Below are 20,860 nucleotides of genomic sequence, written 5' to 3'. Positions count from 1 at the left end.
TTCAAAATGGCTTTACTAAATCAAGCATGGATCTGATGGGAGTGTTGAAAAGTACAAGGATTTCTTTGTTTCTCTAGGCTTCTCTCAAAATGAAGGTGTGTATTACAATGATATATTTTCGCCTGCTACCCGATACACCACCATCCACTTGATCATAGCCCTTGATACTTCGCAAGGATGGAACCTAAATCATAGGGATGTCAAGACCGCTTTCTTGCATGGTTCAATTAAAGAGGAAGTCTATGTGGAACATCCCGAGGGGTTTGAGTTTCATAATCACAAATATCATGTATGCAGGTTGAAGAAAGCTCTCTATGGGCTGAAGCAAGCACCCTGATCTTGGTATGAGAGGATCGATGGCAATTTTATGAAGTTGGGATTCACTAGTAGTGAAGTCGATTCTAAAACTTTACTTTAAGGTTGAGGTTGATAAGCCTCTCATACTGGTGTTGTATGTTGATGACCTCTTTTTGACTCGTATAGACCCTCTCATTCACAAATGTAAGAGGGAGTTGGCTTCCAAATTTGAGATGAAGGACCTAGGGTTGATGCTCTATTCCTTAGGGTTAGAGGTTTGGCAAAAGCTAAGAGAAATTTTCCTATCTCAAGGAAAATACATGGTGAATATATTGGAGAGATTTGGGATGGTGGACTGCAAGCCTGTGACTACCCGCTGGAGCTTAACTTCAAGAAGTTATGCGGTAGTGTTGTTGGACCTATATTGGGAGATGCTTCTCAGTATCTTCAACTCATAGGAGCACTGATGTTCTTGGTTAACTCCCATCTGGATATATGTTTTGCGGTCAACACGTTCAGCCAATATATGGTTGAGCCTCATCACTCACATTGGATTGGTGCCAAGAATCTTCTGAGATATCTTCAGGGCACAATCACTCATGGACTGAGATACACTATCAGAGATGTGAGGCTACATGGTTATTTTGATGCTGATTGGGTAGGCAATGTGGTGGATCACAAGAGCACTTCCAGGTGTTGTTTATCTTTGGGTTCTGCTTCGATATCTTGGATGAGAAGGAAGTAGAATTCATTGGCGTTAAGCACTGCTGAGGCTGAATACATTGCTGCGAGTATGGCCTACTATGAAGTTGTCTGGTTGTGGAAGCTCTTTAATTAGTTGTTTGGACATACACTAGATACCACTGTGATCCTCTACGACAACTAGAGTGGGATTCGTTTATCATAGAATCCTATATTTCATGATCGCTCCAAGAAAATCGATATCATGTACCACTTTATCTTGGATATGGTACAACGAAGAGAAATAAGACTTCATCATATTGGGACTGATGAGTAGGTCACCGACATTCTGATGAAGCCCCTGGGAAAGGTAAAATTCTTGACTTTTTGAGAACGACTAGGAGTCGTGGAGAGATCCTCTTATGAGGAACTTGTACAATATGTACATTGAGCTATTGGAGCTCCAGGGGGCTTGGAGTACTTCTTGGAGTTATAAGCAACCATAGTGTGAGTGGTTCAGCCTTCCCCTAGTGGTTTGTTGTGTACAGGATGAGTGGTTCAGCCTTCCCCTATGATACCCCATGGCGACATGTAGGCAGGAAGAGTGGTTCATCTTTCTCCTGCTGAGACATCCTACCCATGCAATCTCGGACTCATGGGAAGTACCTCTTATCTGGCCAGTTAGTAGGGAAACAAGGATAGGGACCATAGTAGTACCGATGGACGCATATTGTAACTACTGTACTCCTTATGCTAGGATGATATTGATCTGGGATCAATTGGAACTGACTTCAGGTCAGTAAGAGTGGTATGAGACACTCTCTTTATTTGGAACTAATTTCGGATTAGTAAGATTGGTATGACACACTCTCTTCATTGGGACTGACTTCGGGTCAGTAAGAGTGCTATGTGACAATCTCTATTTGGCACTGACTTTGGGTCAGTAGAGAATGGTATGATACATTCTCGATCACTTCTTCTTCTTCATAGTTCAGCAGAGCAGTGCACTGATGGCAGAGATAGTACTGACAGACATATGGATTAGCAGATGGAGTTCTCCCTAGTTGAGAGGGAGCGTTAAAATTGGAAACTAGGGCCAAACTCCATATGGGTCACCCTATTTATGGTAGTTGATATTTTTCTTAGATTCCTCTCATCGAGAGGTGTAGGATTGACCTAACGATCATCTGATTTCGACATGTATTCATGGAGATATGAATTTATTTGTATTCTTGACAATTTGTCAAGGTCGACATGCAAGAAAAATACTGTTTTACACCCCCAACTTATCCTCAACATGGCATATAAAAGGAGAGGACCTTGTGGCATACTCATCTCATCTCTCATTCTTCTCTCTCCTAGCTTGATTGGGTATGCGTAGGAGGAGTAGGTCTCTCACACGTGGGAAGAAGGAGGACATAGATCTGGTTAGGGCAGCATTGACTTGGGTTGGCCGAGGTGCAGGTGGGTAGATTGGAAAGTGTTGACCAATGTGGAGGCTCCTTGGACTGCAGATTGGGTTGGGTAGCATCTCCTAGGCAGGCCACATTTTTGGGTAGCTTCCTTGACCTGTTTTGACCACACTTTGACCAGTATTGACTGTTAAAGGTTGACCACAGATCTATCCCATCATTGACTACAGTTTGACTGGTGATTTCAGAATGTTTTGGGCTGCCTATTCTTGTTGTTGGAGGATAGTTGACTGAGGTTGACTAAAGGTCAAATCTGACCTATTTGACCAGCCTTGACTTTGATGGTTAGGGTTTTGTTGTTACTGTCATAAAATTACATATTTGTATAATTGTACTATCTCTCGCTCTCTGTTGAATTATTGAAGAATATAAGAAGAATTGATCAAGGGTTTCCCCACATTGGGGTTTGTCCCTGGCTGGTGCCACATCTTTTGTCCTCTTGTCTTGGCTTGTCTTCTACTATTTATATTTATGTTCTATCTACATTTTATTATCATGCTGATGTGATTGCTATTCTAGAAATTGATATTGGGCTAAAAATAAAATTTGAAGTAAATTTCTCTTAAGCATAGAACATACCAAAATTAAAAAAAATAGATTTTGCAAATTTTGGGTTGTTTATCCTTTGACATGTTTCATTTCTCCCAACCAATAAATAGCATTTATGCCACTTTTTCTTCCTCTTTATAATGGGTATGATTACGTGAATATTATTTAACATAAAAGTAATGTTTCCTTGTGCAGTATGTGCATAAAAAATTGTGCTTCTAGAAACTTTAATAGGAAAAACCTTTCAGATATCGATGGCCATCCACAAAATCATGGGAATGTTGAGGGTTCATAAATATCTATAGGTCCTCATTATTTAGTTTCAGTTGTTACTTTTAGGAACACTCCAATGACAATTTTTTTTTATGATAAGGAAGACATCTAGATTTTTTGTGGATGTAAAACATAGTTTTGCTTGTTGTGAGGATTTTTTAATAAACTATAATTTTTGTAAACTACCAATAACTCATCAAAAATGTCTTGTATTCGGTCTACCTTTAGACATATTCTTGGGCATAAGAAAAAGATATTGAGAAATTGTATTTCTTATTTTCAATGGGATTAATGTAAATGTATTACTTAATTCAACATTTGTTCTATAAAGTGGTTGGTTGCATGTCTATTATTTGGAAAAGAAAATTATCATGATTCATTTAAACATTTATTATAATGATATTCTTTCTTTTAATTGTTTTTATCTTTTATTTTTTTATATAAAAATTCCATATTAGAATTTATAAAATTAATGTAGACACAAGATTGAGGTAGTAGCTTATGAAAAATTTAGCCACCGACTAAAGAAGTTCTATGAAAAAATTAGACTATGATTTTAAACATTTACTATCAATGATATCTTTCTTGTGCAATTTATATGTTGGATCTTTTTTCAATTTTAAATTATTTATCATTTTATTATTTTTTATACATAAAGTGCCCATAATAGGATTTGTAGAGTTAACATAAGAAAATAATAATTATTGATATGAAGAGAATTTATACAAATTACACATATTTAATATTTATTATTGAGATATTTTTTAATGATATTAATTAACTGAATTAGGCATAATGTACCTAGTTGGGATTTTGTATGAAATTAAAGTTGTTTGTTGAACATATTTGTTATATTTGTAATATAGAATATACTCACAATAATATCTCGAGTAATGATATATTTTAGCTTAACTTAATTACATAACTCAATGTTATAAGATAGATCAGAATTTTAAGGAACTTTGGAATTAATATAACAAGTGTCAAAACCAAACACATTGTTGTAGGTGATATTTCTTTAGGCAGATATCAAGGATTCACATATCTTAATGTGCATATAACATTCAACTAGATATAAGCTATGCAAAATTAAAACATAAACCCTTAATAAATATGCAATCTATGTTATGTCAATATAAACAACTGCGCTAACTAATTATAATAGGAACACAACCCAAATACAAAAAACTTAATTGAGCCCTTCTTCCAGCAAGGGTAGTGATTCAAATTTTATGTTCATAATGCATTACGTGCATACAAAAATGTCATGAATTGTTAAGAATTAAGTGCAAGTGAGATGCAACAAGAAATTGGCAGAAAAATGGTTTATGCCTTATTCTTAACTAGTTGTATTGATCTAAGGATTTGAATGAATGCCAATTGGATCATTCTAGATCTATATCTCACTAACAACCCATCAATGGATCATGAAAACACCTTATCAAAAATAAGTCTTAGAACTCGTATATATATGGTCTCGGACTTTTTGATTGTCTAGGGGCTCATAGTCTAACATTCCCCCCCTGAATCATAAGTTTAAATAATTATACCATTAATTTTTTGTCATCTTCAATATAAAATTGTTGAATTGATCTTTCATTAAGATATGCCTAAAAGGTCACTAATATTTTAAAGTGAATAGATGTTATGTTTGAACATTCCCGATGAGTAACTAAAATAGTCGTTGATTGCTTCTTAAGGAGACCAATTGCTATGTTGGAATTCCCAAATGCTTATTGAATTTTGATTAATTAATTAGACTTTGAAGCTTGAATCTTAATATATAATATTTCCCCTATCAAGTGCAACATGAGAATCTTTCCAATAGTTCATTCTTGAAAGGTTCCAAGATGGAGCTTTGGATTCTTCATGTGGTGGTTTTGTTAGTTAAACACTAACCATCTTCACTTTATTTGGTGGTTTTTCCACTTGACCATTGAAGGGACTTTCAGTTACATCCTAATTTTGTAGTAAATAAATGAGAACTACATTTAATTATCAATAGGGTGTTTGTATGGAACTTGTGAACTATCATGCACCACATATGCTAGTACAATATGTTAAATAATGATGAAGTTGTGGTATAGGAAAGTAAATATATAGGAAGGAAAGTAAATCACTCTTGCTAGAAAGCAAACATAGAGGCGGGAAAGTAAATAGATTACTTGCCCAAGTTGATTGCTTATTCCTAACCTCTACAATGGTAATGTTCATGAATTCTTGAGATATTAAAATGATAGCAACATATCATACAAAAATCCAAATCGAATCAAGGCTAACACCAAATAATCTAGGAAATAGAGGAAATCACTACTTAATTCAATCAGAACACAACATTAGAAAACAAAGTAAATTTCTTAATGAATTTTAGAAACACTAATAGTTAGGTAATGTATTAAAGTACTTAGTGAGTTATAACAACATGAATGATTAAGAAACAAAGTAAATAATTAAATCAACTAAACAAAAAATGAAGATATAAATCATTCACTTAAGATACATGCATTACCTAACTGAGGAGGGGGGCTTACCTCCTTAGACAAGGAAACGATTAAACTTACACCAGCACACCTACACTCTCATCACATCAAATCACACAAAATAGAAATGAAATGGGAACCAACTAGATCTAGTTAATAGAAATCAAAATATTATTACAACAATCCTCTCCTTATTACTTATTTGATACCCTAGCTCGAGTAGAGTGAGGCATTTATACAATTCTTTAATATCTCAATTTCTTCGAGAATTTAAGTGAAAACCATGAGAATATTTTATTCTCACGATATTCTCCCTTCGTTACAACAACATAGCAATAATATGGAAAAATCAGGTATCTAATAACTCACTCAACCAGTACGATAGGAAGGAGGTTGGGTCAAAACTATTATAGTCAATATTTCCACAATGGATAACCAACCACCTTTATCTCTTCCTTTGTTAAGCAATAAAGTGGTATATCCCTCTATTACGAAAGTAGTAGTGACAGTTGTGCATTCATTAGTTGACTTGTATTGCGATGCTTCAGTTTTCCATGGAGTTGCAACTTCACAGGTTAGGAGTTGCAGTATCATGCTTCCACAAGTGTTGTGCTAAAGTGTTGCAGGTTTACTATCCTAGATGTGTTGTTGCATCAATACTCTGGATGTGTTGCAACATTGATACTTAGATGTGTTGTAGCATTGGTACTTTGGACATGTTGCAAACTTAATACTCCAACATGTCACAACATTGGTACTCGTGCATTTTGTAGCAATAATTGTTGGAGGTGTTGTGGCAATGTGACCTGGGTTGTTGGAATATTGTGACCTAGGGTGTTGCAGCGTTGTGCCACAGATTTTTGCAACAACATAAAGGTATCGTTGCAACAACACAAAGGAGTTCTATTAACAAAAAGGTTTTGCAACAACTAATATTCTCCAAATCCTTCGTTGTCACCTCTAGGGGTACCTATATGATTCTATCTAAAGTATTTCTCATAAATTCTCATCAGTTAGCATGAAAAGGAAGATTATTTCCCTAATACATAAGAATAAGCATTAAAAGTGACATAATCAAATAAATGTTGTACCTTGGCCAAAAGTGCATTGTTATGAGAAAATGAGTTATAATATGGTATGGAGATGGCATAAAGGTATTTAATAAGGTAGTGAATGGGTGTTGAAGAGATGTCAATTTGGGTGCTAGTCATCTCATCCCAGCCAAAAGTTTGGCATGTCAGCATGCAACTAGATAGTCAATATGGATGAAAGTGATAGTGACCCCTATGGAGGTTGCTGATGTTGTATTCAACCTCCCTTGCATCATAGGTGAAGAAATAACCTTTTCTCCTCTAAATTTCCCTCCAGCAAGCAACCTCTTTTTTATTAGGCATGCTATAATCAAATTGATACTTTGGTTCTAGTAGCCAAATCATGGGGTAGTGAAAATTGAGACATATACATTCATTTTCTTAGTTCTAATGCCTATAATATACCTATGCACCCTCTCTAAAGCTACTACAACGTTGTTGGGATTGAATGGATATTTTTTGCACATATATTATGTGGCTTGTTTCCACCTACGACCACATCCTTCTATAGTTGTTTTGGACAACACCTCTATTTGTGTCTTGTATTAATCAATAGCTTATTGCTTGTTATGAGCCATAAACGCTGCATTTTGATAGGATTTTACCCAACTAAAATGTGTGATGAGGACACTCTTGAGTTTGTAGTACTTTCCCTTTACCCATAGATTATAGTTGTAGTTATTCTTTGCTACTTTCTAAGAAATTATTCTTTCAGCATGATTGCTGAGATATGATACAAAGGCTCTCAATTGGAAATCCCCCACAAAGTGGTTAGGGTTCTTTTGTAGCTCATTTTTCACTATGTTTTTAATTGTGAAAAAGAAAAATGATATATTAAAAAAAAAGCATACTTATTATAGTGTTAGGATTTTCAAAAATTAATGGTGGATTAACATTGAGATTAAAGATGATGCAACATTATCATAAAGTATGTTGGTGGGGCCCTGGTAGAGTTAAAAGAACTAAAGGGTTAAATGTCGGGCTTGCTCGTCGAGCGGAGTTGTTCATGGTGTTGGGCCCTCTCGATGGCAGAAACCTGACATCACAAAGGGTTCGAAGGTTATGCGCCTAAGTGCCTCTGTAAAGGAGTCAACATCGGATTAGTTGACCATTAAACAATGGATGAGATCGATTGTTGGATCACCACTAGCAGGACTCGCCTGTTATAGTGGGTGCTCCCATAATTCTGTGGTAAGCGAGCATGACTCTACAGGAACAATTGACCTCCACCACGTCACCCTGTCATGTCACCATGTCACTCTTGCCATGTCATCCCATCCCGTGAACATCACTTCAACATTAAATCTCATTTTTTCCCTTGTATTTTTTTCTATTTTTTCCATAAATTGTGTTTTCATTCTCATAATTGACTTTGTCAACTTCATTTTCTAGTGTTTGTAGCACGTTTTCAGTTGTTTTCCTACTTGAATTGACATTATCTAGGTATTTATAGATCACATTTGACCATTAAAATCTTTGAAATGCATAAGAAAATTTCCTTGTCAAGTTCTTCGGCCCAGATTCCTCTCATGGACATTGAGAGGGATTTTTTTGATCCCATTTTCTCTTTGAACTTAATGGAACTTTGTCTACACATCCTAGTCAGTAAAAAAGAGTCCCCTGTGTACGTTGCAGTTATAAGGTTAGGTTTGTTTGCTGCTATATTTCTCCAGACCTATGTTTTCCCTGAGTTCATTTACTAGTTGGTTTATGCTTTATATCCCCAAAAGTATTTTGTAATGAATGCTTTAGGTGAAAATATATTTCAAATTTTTTCTCTTGTAATTCATAAATCTCTAGTTTTTCCATCCTCAAACCTTTACACTTCATTTTCAGAGGAAACCTTGTTGACAATCTTTTAGAATCTATCTTGGAAGGATTATGGGAAAATGACCTTCTTTCTAATGCCTTTAGGACAACATTTACCTTTAGAACCAACTCAATTTCCTTTGGAAACATTTCTTGAAGATATGAGACCAATTTTACAGATAATTGATAGGGTTATGGGAAGGGAAGATACTACTGTCATTGACTGGGTTGTTTTGGGGAAGTTCAATTTAATTTTACAGCCTCAAATTGTTCTTGATATACCAAACTATTGGGAGAGATTGGTCAATTATCAGCTATAAGACCTAGTTCTTATTGGATGTGTCATATTCCCATCATTAGTATCTTATTTGTTTCTTTATGGTCATGTTGAGAGTTTCATGCATTTGGGTTTGAATAGAATGGATGTACATAAAAGAAAGCAATCAGTATTAGAATGGACAGACACCCTGAGGAGTCACTCCAATTATGAAGGATTCACATATTTCACTACTTCTTTCATGTCAATTTCCTACTCCATCATAAATAGTTCTACTCCACCTTGCATTTTTCCAAAAGCCCAATCCCTTTTGCAACTTAGTAAATATGTTAAAGTAGGTGTTTGGTTCCAATTTGAAGATTATGCCGAGATCAGTCTATATGGAGAAAAGGTTGCCCCTCATAAGCTTCATACATTTGTACCCATGAGACTGTTTACTCTAGAAATTATCAGGCAGAGCTTGAATGTTGACTAGATTCTTTTTGTACTATAAAGAAGGGGAATTTGTTCAAATTGCCCAAAATTGTTGGGCCTTTTATTGTGAATAATATATAGGTCATGGAAGAAGTGGAGAAATTCATCAAATACATACAGTTACAACAGGGAGAGAAATGGTCTTATGATCCTCAGCATATCATTTCCAAAATGAGATTGGAGAATGCATATCCTCCTTACATACAAGAACCCCGACCAGATATTGAAAATTTGGCTAATGGTGGAAAAATACGAGCACAAGAGATAATGGAGATTGAAACTCCACATCCTAGTACAGAGAAGGGTTTGAAGATAGTCAGAGAAGAAAAAATTGATTTGAGGGTGAGACCAATCAAATCTCTAAAAATCCAAGGTTTTATGGAAAGGAAAAGGAGCTTGAACCTCTGGCTAGAAGCTCCTCGACTGCAATTGGGAGAAGTGACTTGTACACCTTCCTCCCATGTGCCTAAAGAAACTTCTCAAAGCTTTGTTCCTATCCTAAATAAATTGTATAGTCAAATTGAAGAAAGGAATAAGAAGATAAAAGAAAATGTTGAGTCTCAGCTTGAAACACAATCCATTTTGGAATATCACACCAAATTATTGTCTGCGATGGATCTTGAAAGAAATTAATTGAAATTATGTTTTTCTCATCCTTCTGTTCTAACTATTTCATCATTGATAGGTTTTAAGATTGTTAATCTAACTATGGATGCAAGAGAAATTCCATTGCCTAACAAAATCAATCTGCACAGGAAAACTAGAGAATTGATTTACAATGATCTAAGTAAAACATCTCTCACTGCCAGTAAGGCAGAAGCTTTATTGGGAAAAGTTGTAAATCAGTTGAAGTTGGAGAAAGAAAATTCTACAGCCTTATTCACTCAGAATGAAGAGTTAAAGAATCTTATTGTCAAAATCTATGTTAATCCTAGAGATAGAACTGATGTACAGAAACTCTTGCAAGGGGCTGAAACTAAATTCAAGTACTAAGGAAGAAGTTGAAATTATCTTTTGTGGAACAAGTCATAGCCCCAGAGGTAGCCCAAGTGGAGAAAGAAAAATAAACTTGTCAGATGAACTTCTACAGAGAAACAATGAAGTAGTTTCCCTCAAAGAAATGAATTCTAGCCTGCAGCAAAGCTAGACACACATGTATGTACTATTTTGGTACATCCAGATTTTGATGATCCAACTGACAAATTGACTAGGGTAATGACTAAACTGAAGATATTAGAGGATAAAATGAAGAAAACGAAAAGGAACCTGGATGATACAAAGAGGCTTATAAAGGTAACATAAAGAGAGTTGACCATGGCCAAAGATACTACATCAAAATACTAGAATGACTACCAGACTGTTTGCAATCAAATTAAATAATTGAAGAAAAAATAAAGGGAAATATGTCCCTCATACAGGCCAAGGAGATTATCTAGAATGATGTTATTCACACTATGAGAAATATTTGGGAATTCATGTTGATTGTAGAAGAGGAAAAGGATATTATCAAAGACTTGGAGGGCATCATTTTTGCCAACAAACACAAAATCTAGCAATGTGCACAACTAGTAAGAAGATAATTGATTTTCTTAATTCCAAGACAAAACGGGAATTAAAAGATATACAAATTGAAGACAAAACAAAGTTAGTTTTGGAGGTTAATAAAATGGTGCTGAAGAATTTATATAGAAAAACAACTGAGACAACGCTAGGAGAAATTAAAGAAGTTGTTCTAAAATTCAACGCCAACTTTGATAAAAGAACAAGGGAAAAATTTCCCTCATGCTAGGATCAATAGGGAATTCTGCTTCGCTAGGAAACTTATGAAACCCTGTTGGTAGAGGCTAAGAGTAAGATTGGCACCTCCCATTAAAAAACAACAATTCTGAAAGGGGCAGCAATTGTTAATTATCTTCACTGATATTTTCAGTTGTTATGGTTGATTAAGACTCTTTTTATTGAGAATCCAACTTACAGCTAAATTACTAATTTCAGAATGGCTCACACAATATTTGTAAAGAGTCAAAGCTCAGATTTGATAGGGTGGAAGAAATGTAGAGATTGGATGTCTCCTACAGTAGCAACAACAAAAGTTGAACCCTCTACAAACGACCCTACACAGGCATCACAAGTTACTCAATGAAAAAGGGCCGCCTATTATTTTCATAAGATTTTTCAAAATTGTACTTGTAATAATAATATAATTTTGTCATTAGTTTATGATAGATAAAGTCCCTCAAAGGACCGAATGGACCAAACTAGTTTAAGCAATTATTAGTTTTGACAGTTAACAATTTTAATAACTATCACTATTGTAATGATCATACAAAATAAATTTTGGAGAACCATGGAGGGTTCTGGATTTTGACTTCAGAAGGTAAAGACTTTTTTTGTGTAATATTTTTCATCTTCTTGGAGATTTGAATAAAGTTTTTTACATGGTGATTCTGAACATATCTTTGAATGTGATATGTGTGCTTATTTCTTTGTGAACCATTCAATTTTTTTCTTCTATGGGAAAGAGTAATGAAGAAGCTAGTTTTTCATGATAGAGTTCATAGTATCTGTAAATTGAAGTTAAGTAACCTTAATATGTGCTCCTTTTTTCTATATTTTCATTCCTTTGTCTTCCATATTTCTGCTAAAGTTTGAAGCAAGATATTCTGCAATAATTAACCTTTTGTTCAAGACTTTCAAACATCACTTTCATCACTTTACTACAACTTAAAATCACATGCATTGTCAGTGAGGCCACTTTGAAAGGTGTTCTTATTCCAAGAAGATTTCATAATTATTAACTGTAAAAAGTGCTTCTGAATTTTCACAATGGGACAACAAATGAAGCTTCTTATATTTTTGAATAGATGTCTTAGGCATTGACCTCTACTCATCTAGGGTTTGTCTCCTAAGGTTACAACGGGTTCCATTTAGAATCTTGATGCAATAAAACATTATGTTGGTATAATTCACATAACAAGTTATTTTCTTCATTATTGGCTTCATAGTAGGTCTCTAAGAAGGTAATTGGAGAATTTATCCCATATAAACACTTACCAGTTATTAGTTCTTTCCTCTAAAGCATGATATATTTTTCTTGGAGACACATCATGTAGACAGGGGATGGTTCCTTGTATCTGAGTGCAAACTCTACTAGTAAGCCAAGTTGTATATTCTTAGTTTCCAATCATCCACCTTTCTATGTAACTTGGGGATTTTCTCTGCCTTTTATTTATTTCCATTGGTCCCACTTAGGCCTATTAGCGTCTAAGTGTTCTACCCACCATTTTCTAAGGATTTTAATGAATTGGAAATTCTCTCCAATTGGAAGCATCCTCTCTTCATAGGTTGCCATCATCTTTTTCCATTTATCATTTGGCCTTCCCCCCACGCATCTTGGATGTACATTTGAAAAAATTTTCATTTATTGGTTTGGCTTTTATTTGAGTGGTTTCCTCTAGTAACTTGGTTTGTCCTCCTCTATTTGGAAAACTATTTCTTGGACAAAGGTTATCTCTTTTTGTACCTCCTCCCAAACTAGCTACCTTGTCCTAATATTTAATGATTCATCATCATTCCTTGTGTCATCAAGGAGTCCTACTACCTAAGAAAGGTAGTTCAACCCCTTGTTTAGCCTTTAGTCTAGCCTCTATGGTTTTAATATTGTGTTGCAACTCCTTATTACTCTTTTCCAATATTTGTTTCTTGTAACAATAAATTAATGCAAAGGCACAAAGAAAAGTGTAACTACAGGTTTCTTCTTCCTTTTGACCTTGTGCATTTTCCTCAAAGATTATGCAACAACATTGGTCTACAAAGTTGTAATTGTGTGTTGTGTTTCTATTCCTATATTAGGTTTTGCAACCTCCTCTTCCTTTTTCTACTTTTTCTGATCATTTCCCTCTGCAATATATCCTTATTTTAATTGCTCCCTCGTTGTTTCTTTTGTAACAACACGGATTTTTATCTCTTTCACCGCCATGCTTACCAATAGTAGAAAATGAGCAATTAGTGACTAGGTGACTAAAAACGTTTGTCACCATAGCTTTTCCAAGTGAAATACTACCAAAAATGAGCAATCTTAAGTGACCAAACTAAAAACAACTAACATAAATCACTAATTTATTCACGGGTTAAAAAATGTGACTAGCTAATAAGTAATACAACTAAAAATGACTAACATGAATGACTAATTTAGTCTAAAAACAAAAATATAACTACCTAACAAGTACTACAATAATATGAATTAGTTTTATATGTTAGTCATCTTAATTGTGTCAAGCAATCTAAACTTACAAGTGATAGGGGATTGAAAGGTTGTTAATGATTGGTTGAAAGGTTATCCTTCCTTAAACACTTCTTCAGCCTCACATGGTGTATAGGTGAGCCAAATTTGCACTATGTATCTCTAGTAAACTGTAATTTTAAAAATACATTTTTTAACAAAAAAAATTATTTTATGTATTTTTTTAAAATCTAATCATTGAATCTAATTGCATCTAGTTCTAATTTGAAATTAATTTAAAGGGAAATTTTAATTTTTAAGACTATAATATAAAATAAAAACTATTTTAATTTTATATTAACCGATCTACATCCATCTTAACCCCGGATCTATCAAGCATTGAGAGGGGTCCAATCTCTCTAGGTGCAAACTTGTTTTCTAGTGCAAAACTTGAGGAAATGTTTTCACCTCGAGAGATTAGATTCCTCGCGGCACTTGATAGTTATAGGGTTCATATGGATCTAGGTTGGTTATATAATACTATATAATATCTATATTTGTATTTGTGTCTCTTTGTTATTCCCTCTCTATCTCACCCCCAAACATAAACACACTCTCTCTTCCTCTCTTCCATCCAAATCTATCACTATCTCTCCCCTACCTGTCCTTCTCTATCTCTATGTCTCCATCTCTCTCCCTTCCCATTCTCTCCCTATATCTATCCTCTCCTCTTCTTTCTCTTCCCTCCTCTCCTCTCTCCCTCACTCTCTCTCCATCTCTCCCTTCTCACTCCTCTCTCTCTCCACCTCTATCTCTCTATGTATTTGTTCTTTCCTCCCTCTCTCTCCCACTCCAAATCCATCTCTCTCTCTCTATCTCTCTCTCTCTCCTCTCTCTCTCTCTCTCCCCTCTCTTCCTTCCTCTCTCTCTGTCTCTCCCACCTCACTCTCTCTCCCCCCCATCACTCTCTCTTTCTCTGTCTCTATCATCCAACTTTTTCACCATCTTGCTCCCTCTCTCCACCACCTCCCCAACTCTCTCATAAATTTGATCACATTGTATTGTGTTTAAGAAATTATTTAAATTAGAAAAACTTAATTGGTTGTAAAATATTAAACCTGTATTTTGGATCAATCACGTCAAAGAAATAAAATAATGAAAAACTTTAAAAAATCATGCACTATATTTAATCTATTATAATTAGTCAATTTGCTTGCTCTCATCCCTTGGATCCTTAGCTATGATGTATCAATGTCGGTTCTTTATATATATATATAGAAAGAACTGGCATAGATCCATCTTAGATTAATTTTATTAAAACATTATTTTAATTTCCATGGGAATATTTTTAGAAGTCATGAGGATAGAGAGTTTAGATATATCTCAAATTGTAACATTTTCCCTTTTAGATTCAATTAAAAAAATGTTGTAAAATTAAATTAAAATAAAATATTTTTACTATGAAGTAAGTTATGGTTTTTTGGCATGTGTTATTGATAAGCCATGGTATTGGCCAATGGCATTGTAACAAAGTGGATTTACAAGTTAATATCCATGGTAAAGTGAGGGTGAATATCCATGGTTAACAATCTTGTTATATTGTTATAAAATATTTGATTGTGAAATAATTTATGTTTTTTGGGCATGTCATATTGTTATAAAATATTTTGATTATGAAATAATTTATGTTTTGGGCATGTGGTATTGATAATCCATGGTATTGACCCATGGTATTGCAACAAAGGCTATTTTTTACAAGTTAATAATATCTACCGTAATGTGGGGATGAATATCCACAGTTAAGAATCTTGTCATATTGTTGTAAAATATTTTAGTTGTGAAATATGTTATGGTTTTTGGACTTGTTGTATTGATAAGTCATGGTATTGGCCCATGGTATTGGTTGTAAAATATTAAACCTATATTTTGGATCAATCATGTCAAAGAAAATAAAATAATGAAAAGCTTTAAAAAAAATCATGCACTATATTCAATCTATTATAATTAGTCAATTTGCTTGCTCTCATCCCTGGGATCCTTAACTAACATTTCCCTTATAAAAATGTTGTAAAATTATAACATTTTCCCTTAGAAAAATATTGTAGAATTAAATTAAAATAAAATATTTTACTATGAAATAAGTTATGGTTTTTTGACATGTGGCATTGATAAGCCATGGTATTGGCCCATGGTATTGTAACAAAGTGGATTTACAAGTTAATATCCATGGTAACAATCTTGTCATATTGTTTTTTTCTAGGTTAAGACTAAACTAAGTACCCACGGGGAATTGAACCAGTGACCTATCGCAAAGAGTGCCTTAACAGCGCACCCATTCACCGTCAATCCAAAGCCCCGTGGGCTCAATCTTGTCATATTGTTATAAAATATTTGATTGTGAAATAATTTATGTTTTTGGGCATGTGGTATTGACAATCCATGGTATTGACCCACGGTATTGTAACAAAGGCTATTTTTTACAAGTTAATAATATCTACCATTATGTTGTAATATTTTGGTTATGAAATAAGTTATGTTTTTAGACTTGTAGTATTGATAAGCCATGGTATTGGACCATGGTGGTGTAATAAATCCTATTCACAAGTTAATAACAAAATAAAAATATAACAAATTAAATTTTATTATTTTTATTAATTTAACTTTTTATTATTAATTGAGGTCATATTTAAATGTTTACACTCATCTCAATATCACTTTTAACTTATTCTTATTTTTAATTTAGCCTCTTATGAAAAAATAAAAATTATTATTAAAAATAAATCATTTAACTCAATTGCAATTTATATATTTTATTTTATATTATAAATATTTCTTTTATTTTTTCTATTATAAATATTTCTTTTCTTTTTCATTTCTAGTTTAGCGTTGGGTTCAAAAAAAAATAGATGGAGTTTGCATGGGAAACACCTTAGGATAGCATCAACGATTAGATGGAGCAAGGGCAAGGTCAATGGGCGTGGAATTTTGGTAATTTGTACATGGGTATGAATTTGGACTGTTATGAAACCAGCTCAAGAAAAAGATAGATCAACGCCTTAAAATTCAGCCTCTTCGAGGGGGCAACCTCCTTTACATTACATAAATGAACAATTCTTGGATGATACAAATGACAAAACCTCCTTTCTATATATAGGAGTCTGAGTCACAATATAACCCAGCCTACCTAACAATAATAATATAAAGCCACAAAATAACAATAGAGGGATTCTATGGGCACAGTAATAACAATATGGGGATAATAGGGGCACAACAATATTAATAAGGGGTACAATTACAATAGTAATGGGGTAATCACTATTATTATAGGGACCCAACATGCCCCTCTCCTTCAAAAAAGTGTTGTCCTCAACGCTTGAGTAGTTCTGGATACTTCTGTATAAAATTCTCATCCTCCCATGTGGAATCTTCAGCAGATAAGTTCTTCCACTTGATAAGATACTCCGAAATTGATCGATTTCGTAGCTGTCGAGTTCTTCTTTCTCTGACTGCTTCCGGTTCCAATATAATTTTTCCTTCCTCGTCAAGTTCTGGCAATATTGTTTGAACTAGGAGCTTATCGCCTATAACCTTCTTTAAACATGAAACATGGAAAACTGGGTGCAATCGAGAAGTTGCAGGAAGCTCCAATTTGTATGCCATAGTACCAACCTTTTGCAACACCTTGTATGGACCATAATACTTTGGCGATAATTTATTATCCTTCTTAGCTTGCTTGAGGGACATTTGCTTATATCGTTGTAGCCGTAGGAATACCCAATCACCTATATCAAAACTTCTTTCGTTGTGATGTTGATCTGCCTGTTGTTTCATTCTATTCTGTGCCAACACGAGGTTATCCTTTAAGATTTGGAGGACTTGTTGTTGATTTTCGATGTGATGTTCCATTACCTGAACCTTAGAATTTTCTCTTAAATATGATGTGATGGATGGTGGCTGATATCCATAAAGTGCCATAAATGGGGTCATTTTTGTTGTTGTATGGAAGGAAGTGTTATACCACCATCAGCCAGAGGCAACCATTTGACCCATTGTGTCTGTTTATCAGATACAAAGCAATGAAGATATCCTTCCAAACATTTGTTTACTACCTCAGTTTTCCCATTAGATTGAGTATGATAAGATGAGCTATGAGCTAATTGAGTACCAAGACAAGAAAATAATTCTTTCCAAAAATTTCCAGTGAAAATGGGATCTCTGTCACTTACAATAATCTATGGGTTTCCATGTAGCTTTTGAATTGTTTCCATAAATGCAGTAGAAACTGTACTCGCTTTAAATGGATGTGATAATGCACAAAAGTGTGCATACTTGGTAAGTATGTCAACTACCACCATGATGACACTCTTTCCCTCAGACTTGGGTAAACCTGTGATAAAATCCATTCAAACCTCCTCCCAACATTGGCTTGGAATCGATAAAGGTTGTAATAGACCCGGTGTCTTAATTGTTTCAACTTTATTTTGTTGGCAAACCAAACATTCCACCACAAACTTTTGAATATCTGATTTAAGGCCGTCCCAAAAAAATTCCTTCTTAACCCTACGGTAAGTTTTTAAAAATCTTGAGTGCCCTCCTAAGGGAGAAGTGTGAAATTCCATAAGAATGTTTTGTTTTAGCTGGGAATTCTTACAGAGGTATAAGCGATCTTTGTACCATAACGAATCATTTTACCAGCTAAATGTATCAGAAGTACTGGAATCTTGTTGTAACTTTCGAATAAGTGCCCACACTTCTTCGTCATTCTTCCATTCCTCTCTTGCTTCGTTTATCCAATCTGGTTGGATAATAGAAATGGCGCACAACAATGCTTCCACATCCTCATCCTTTCTTGAGAGTGCATCTGCCACCACATTTTGCTTCCCTTTTTTGTAGATGATTTTAAAGTCATAACCCAACATCTTTGTGACCCACTTTTGCTGCTCTTCAGAGGATAATATTGTTCTAAAAATTATTTAAGGCTATCATGATCCACTTTTACCTTGAAGTGTCTTCCCATTAGGTAGGGTCACCATTTCTTAAGTGCATGGAGTATTGCCAACATTTCCTTCTCATAAATAGCTTTGTGTAAAAACTTTCCCTTGATTGGATGACTTTCAAAAGAAATGGACCTTTCATCTTGCATTAGAACAGCACCAATTCCATTTCCTAAAGCATCACATTCCACAATAAAGGTTTTTGTGAAGTCCGGTGTAGCTAAGACCGGTGCTTGGCACATTGCCTCTTTAAGATGTTCGAAGGCCTTTGTTGCTTCCAGAGTCCATGAAAATGCATCTTTCTTCAATAATGTTGTTAGAGGTGCTGCTATTCTCCCATAATTCTTAACAAACTTGCGATAATACTCTGTCTACCCAAGAAATCCTCACAGATGCTTTATGGATGTGGGGATTTTCCATTCCTTAATGGCTTTAATTTTGCTAGGGTCTACCTTAACCCCTTCATGAGATACAATATGACCCAGATATTCCACCTCTTGGACTCCAAAGAAACATTTGGATCTTTTTGCATATAATTGTTTTTCCTCCAATAGTTGTAGCACCCTGTCAACATGTTCAACATGATCCTTCCAAGACTTGTTGTAGATTAGTATATCATCAAAAAATACTAACACAAATTTTCTAAGGAATGGTTTGAAAATTGAATTCATCAAACCTTGAAATGTTGAAGGTGCATTGGTAAGGCCAAAAGGCATGACCAAAAATTCATAATGACCCTCATGAGTTCTAAATGTTGTTTTCGGAATGTCTTCAATCTTCATTCTGATTTGATGATATCTTGAATGAAGATCCAACTTGGTGAAGTGAATTGATCCATGCAATTCATACAGTAATTCATCAATGACAGGAATGGGAAACTTATCTTTAATAGTGAGCTTGTTGAGCTCCCTATAATCTGGACACATGCACCATGATCCATCCTTCTTGTGCACCAATACTACTGGAGCAGAGAAAGAACTTTGACTCGGTTGAATTATACCAGCCTCTAGCATTTCTGCAACCATACATTCAATTTCACTCTTTTGGGCATAGGGATATCTCTACGGCTTGACATTTGGAGGAACACTTCCTAGAATCAAATTAATAGCATGATCATGATCACGCATAGGTGGGAGCCCTTTGGGAGTCTCAAATACCTTGGAATGATTGTCCAGGACTTTTTTGAGATCTGGAGAAATAGATGATTCCGATGTGGAAACATCTAGAGAACATAATTGTGCAATTACACCTCTTTGTTCCTTTTTTAGAAGCTTTGTCATACCATTAGAGCTGATTATATTTCCTAGTTTCCCTGCAATACCCCTTAATTCAACTTCCTTCCCTTTTGTAGAAAATTTGATGAAAAGTTCTTGAAAATTAAAAGCTATTATACCCAAGGATTGTAGCCATTGGACTCCTAGTACAACATCAGCACCTCCCATTGGAATGGAAAGCATTGGGCTAGTCAATACATATTCTCCCATGGATAGCTTGATATTATGGCACTTTCCAAAGCAATTTATTGTTCCTCCATTTGCAACCATCACTTGACACTCTGGTGCTGGATATAAGAAGCAATTCAATTCTTTTGCTACCTTACAATGAATAAAATTGTGGGTACTTCCTGAATCAATCAACACTATTACCTTTTTCTTCTTGATTTGTCCTTCTATCTTGATGGTTTGAGGAGTGGTAATTCCCACCAATGCATTACAAGATATGGTCGAATTCATTTCTTCTTTATCTAGGCTTTGTTCTTGGAGTATATCCTCTTCTTTTGACCCTTCTTGCTCCTTTTCTTCTTCCTCTTCACAATCTATGTAGAATAATTTCTTCTCAGCACACTTATGACCTTTAGTGTACTTGCTATGACAACTGTAACAAATCCCTTTTGCTCTTTTTTCTTTCAATTGTTGTGGTGTCAACCTTATAGGTTGTGGAAGACTAGGGGCAACAACACTTCCATCTTTATAGCTGTGAGTGGTATGCTTCCTGGTTGCCATAATTTTGCTTTCCATTTTTCTTGCTAACCTGAATGCCTTCTCTAATGAATCAGGTTCCCGAAGGCGAACATCATGTTGGATATTATCCTTTAAAGACCCTATGAACACATCAATCCTATGCTCCTTTGGAATATTTTTTACCCTTATGTTCAATTTTTGGAACTCGTCAATGTGCTCCATTATTGAACCCTTTTGTTTGAGACTTATCAAGTGGCTAAAGAAAGTGTTGTTTTTTGTA

The sequence above is a fragment of the Pinus tabuliformis genome, chromosome 9 (assembly GCF_031772625.1).
Source record: "Pinus tabuliformis cultivar Carrire ecotype Pingquan chromosome 9, CPIR1, whole genome shotgun sequence".
Classification (NCBI taxonomy): Eukaryota; Viridiplantae; Streptophyta; class Pinopsida; order Pinales; family Pinaceae; genus Pinus; species Pinus tabuliformis.
This window is presented reverse-complemented; position numbering follows the sequence as displayed.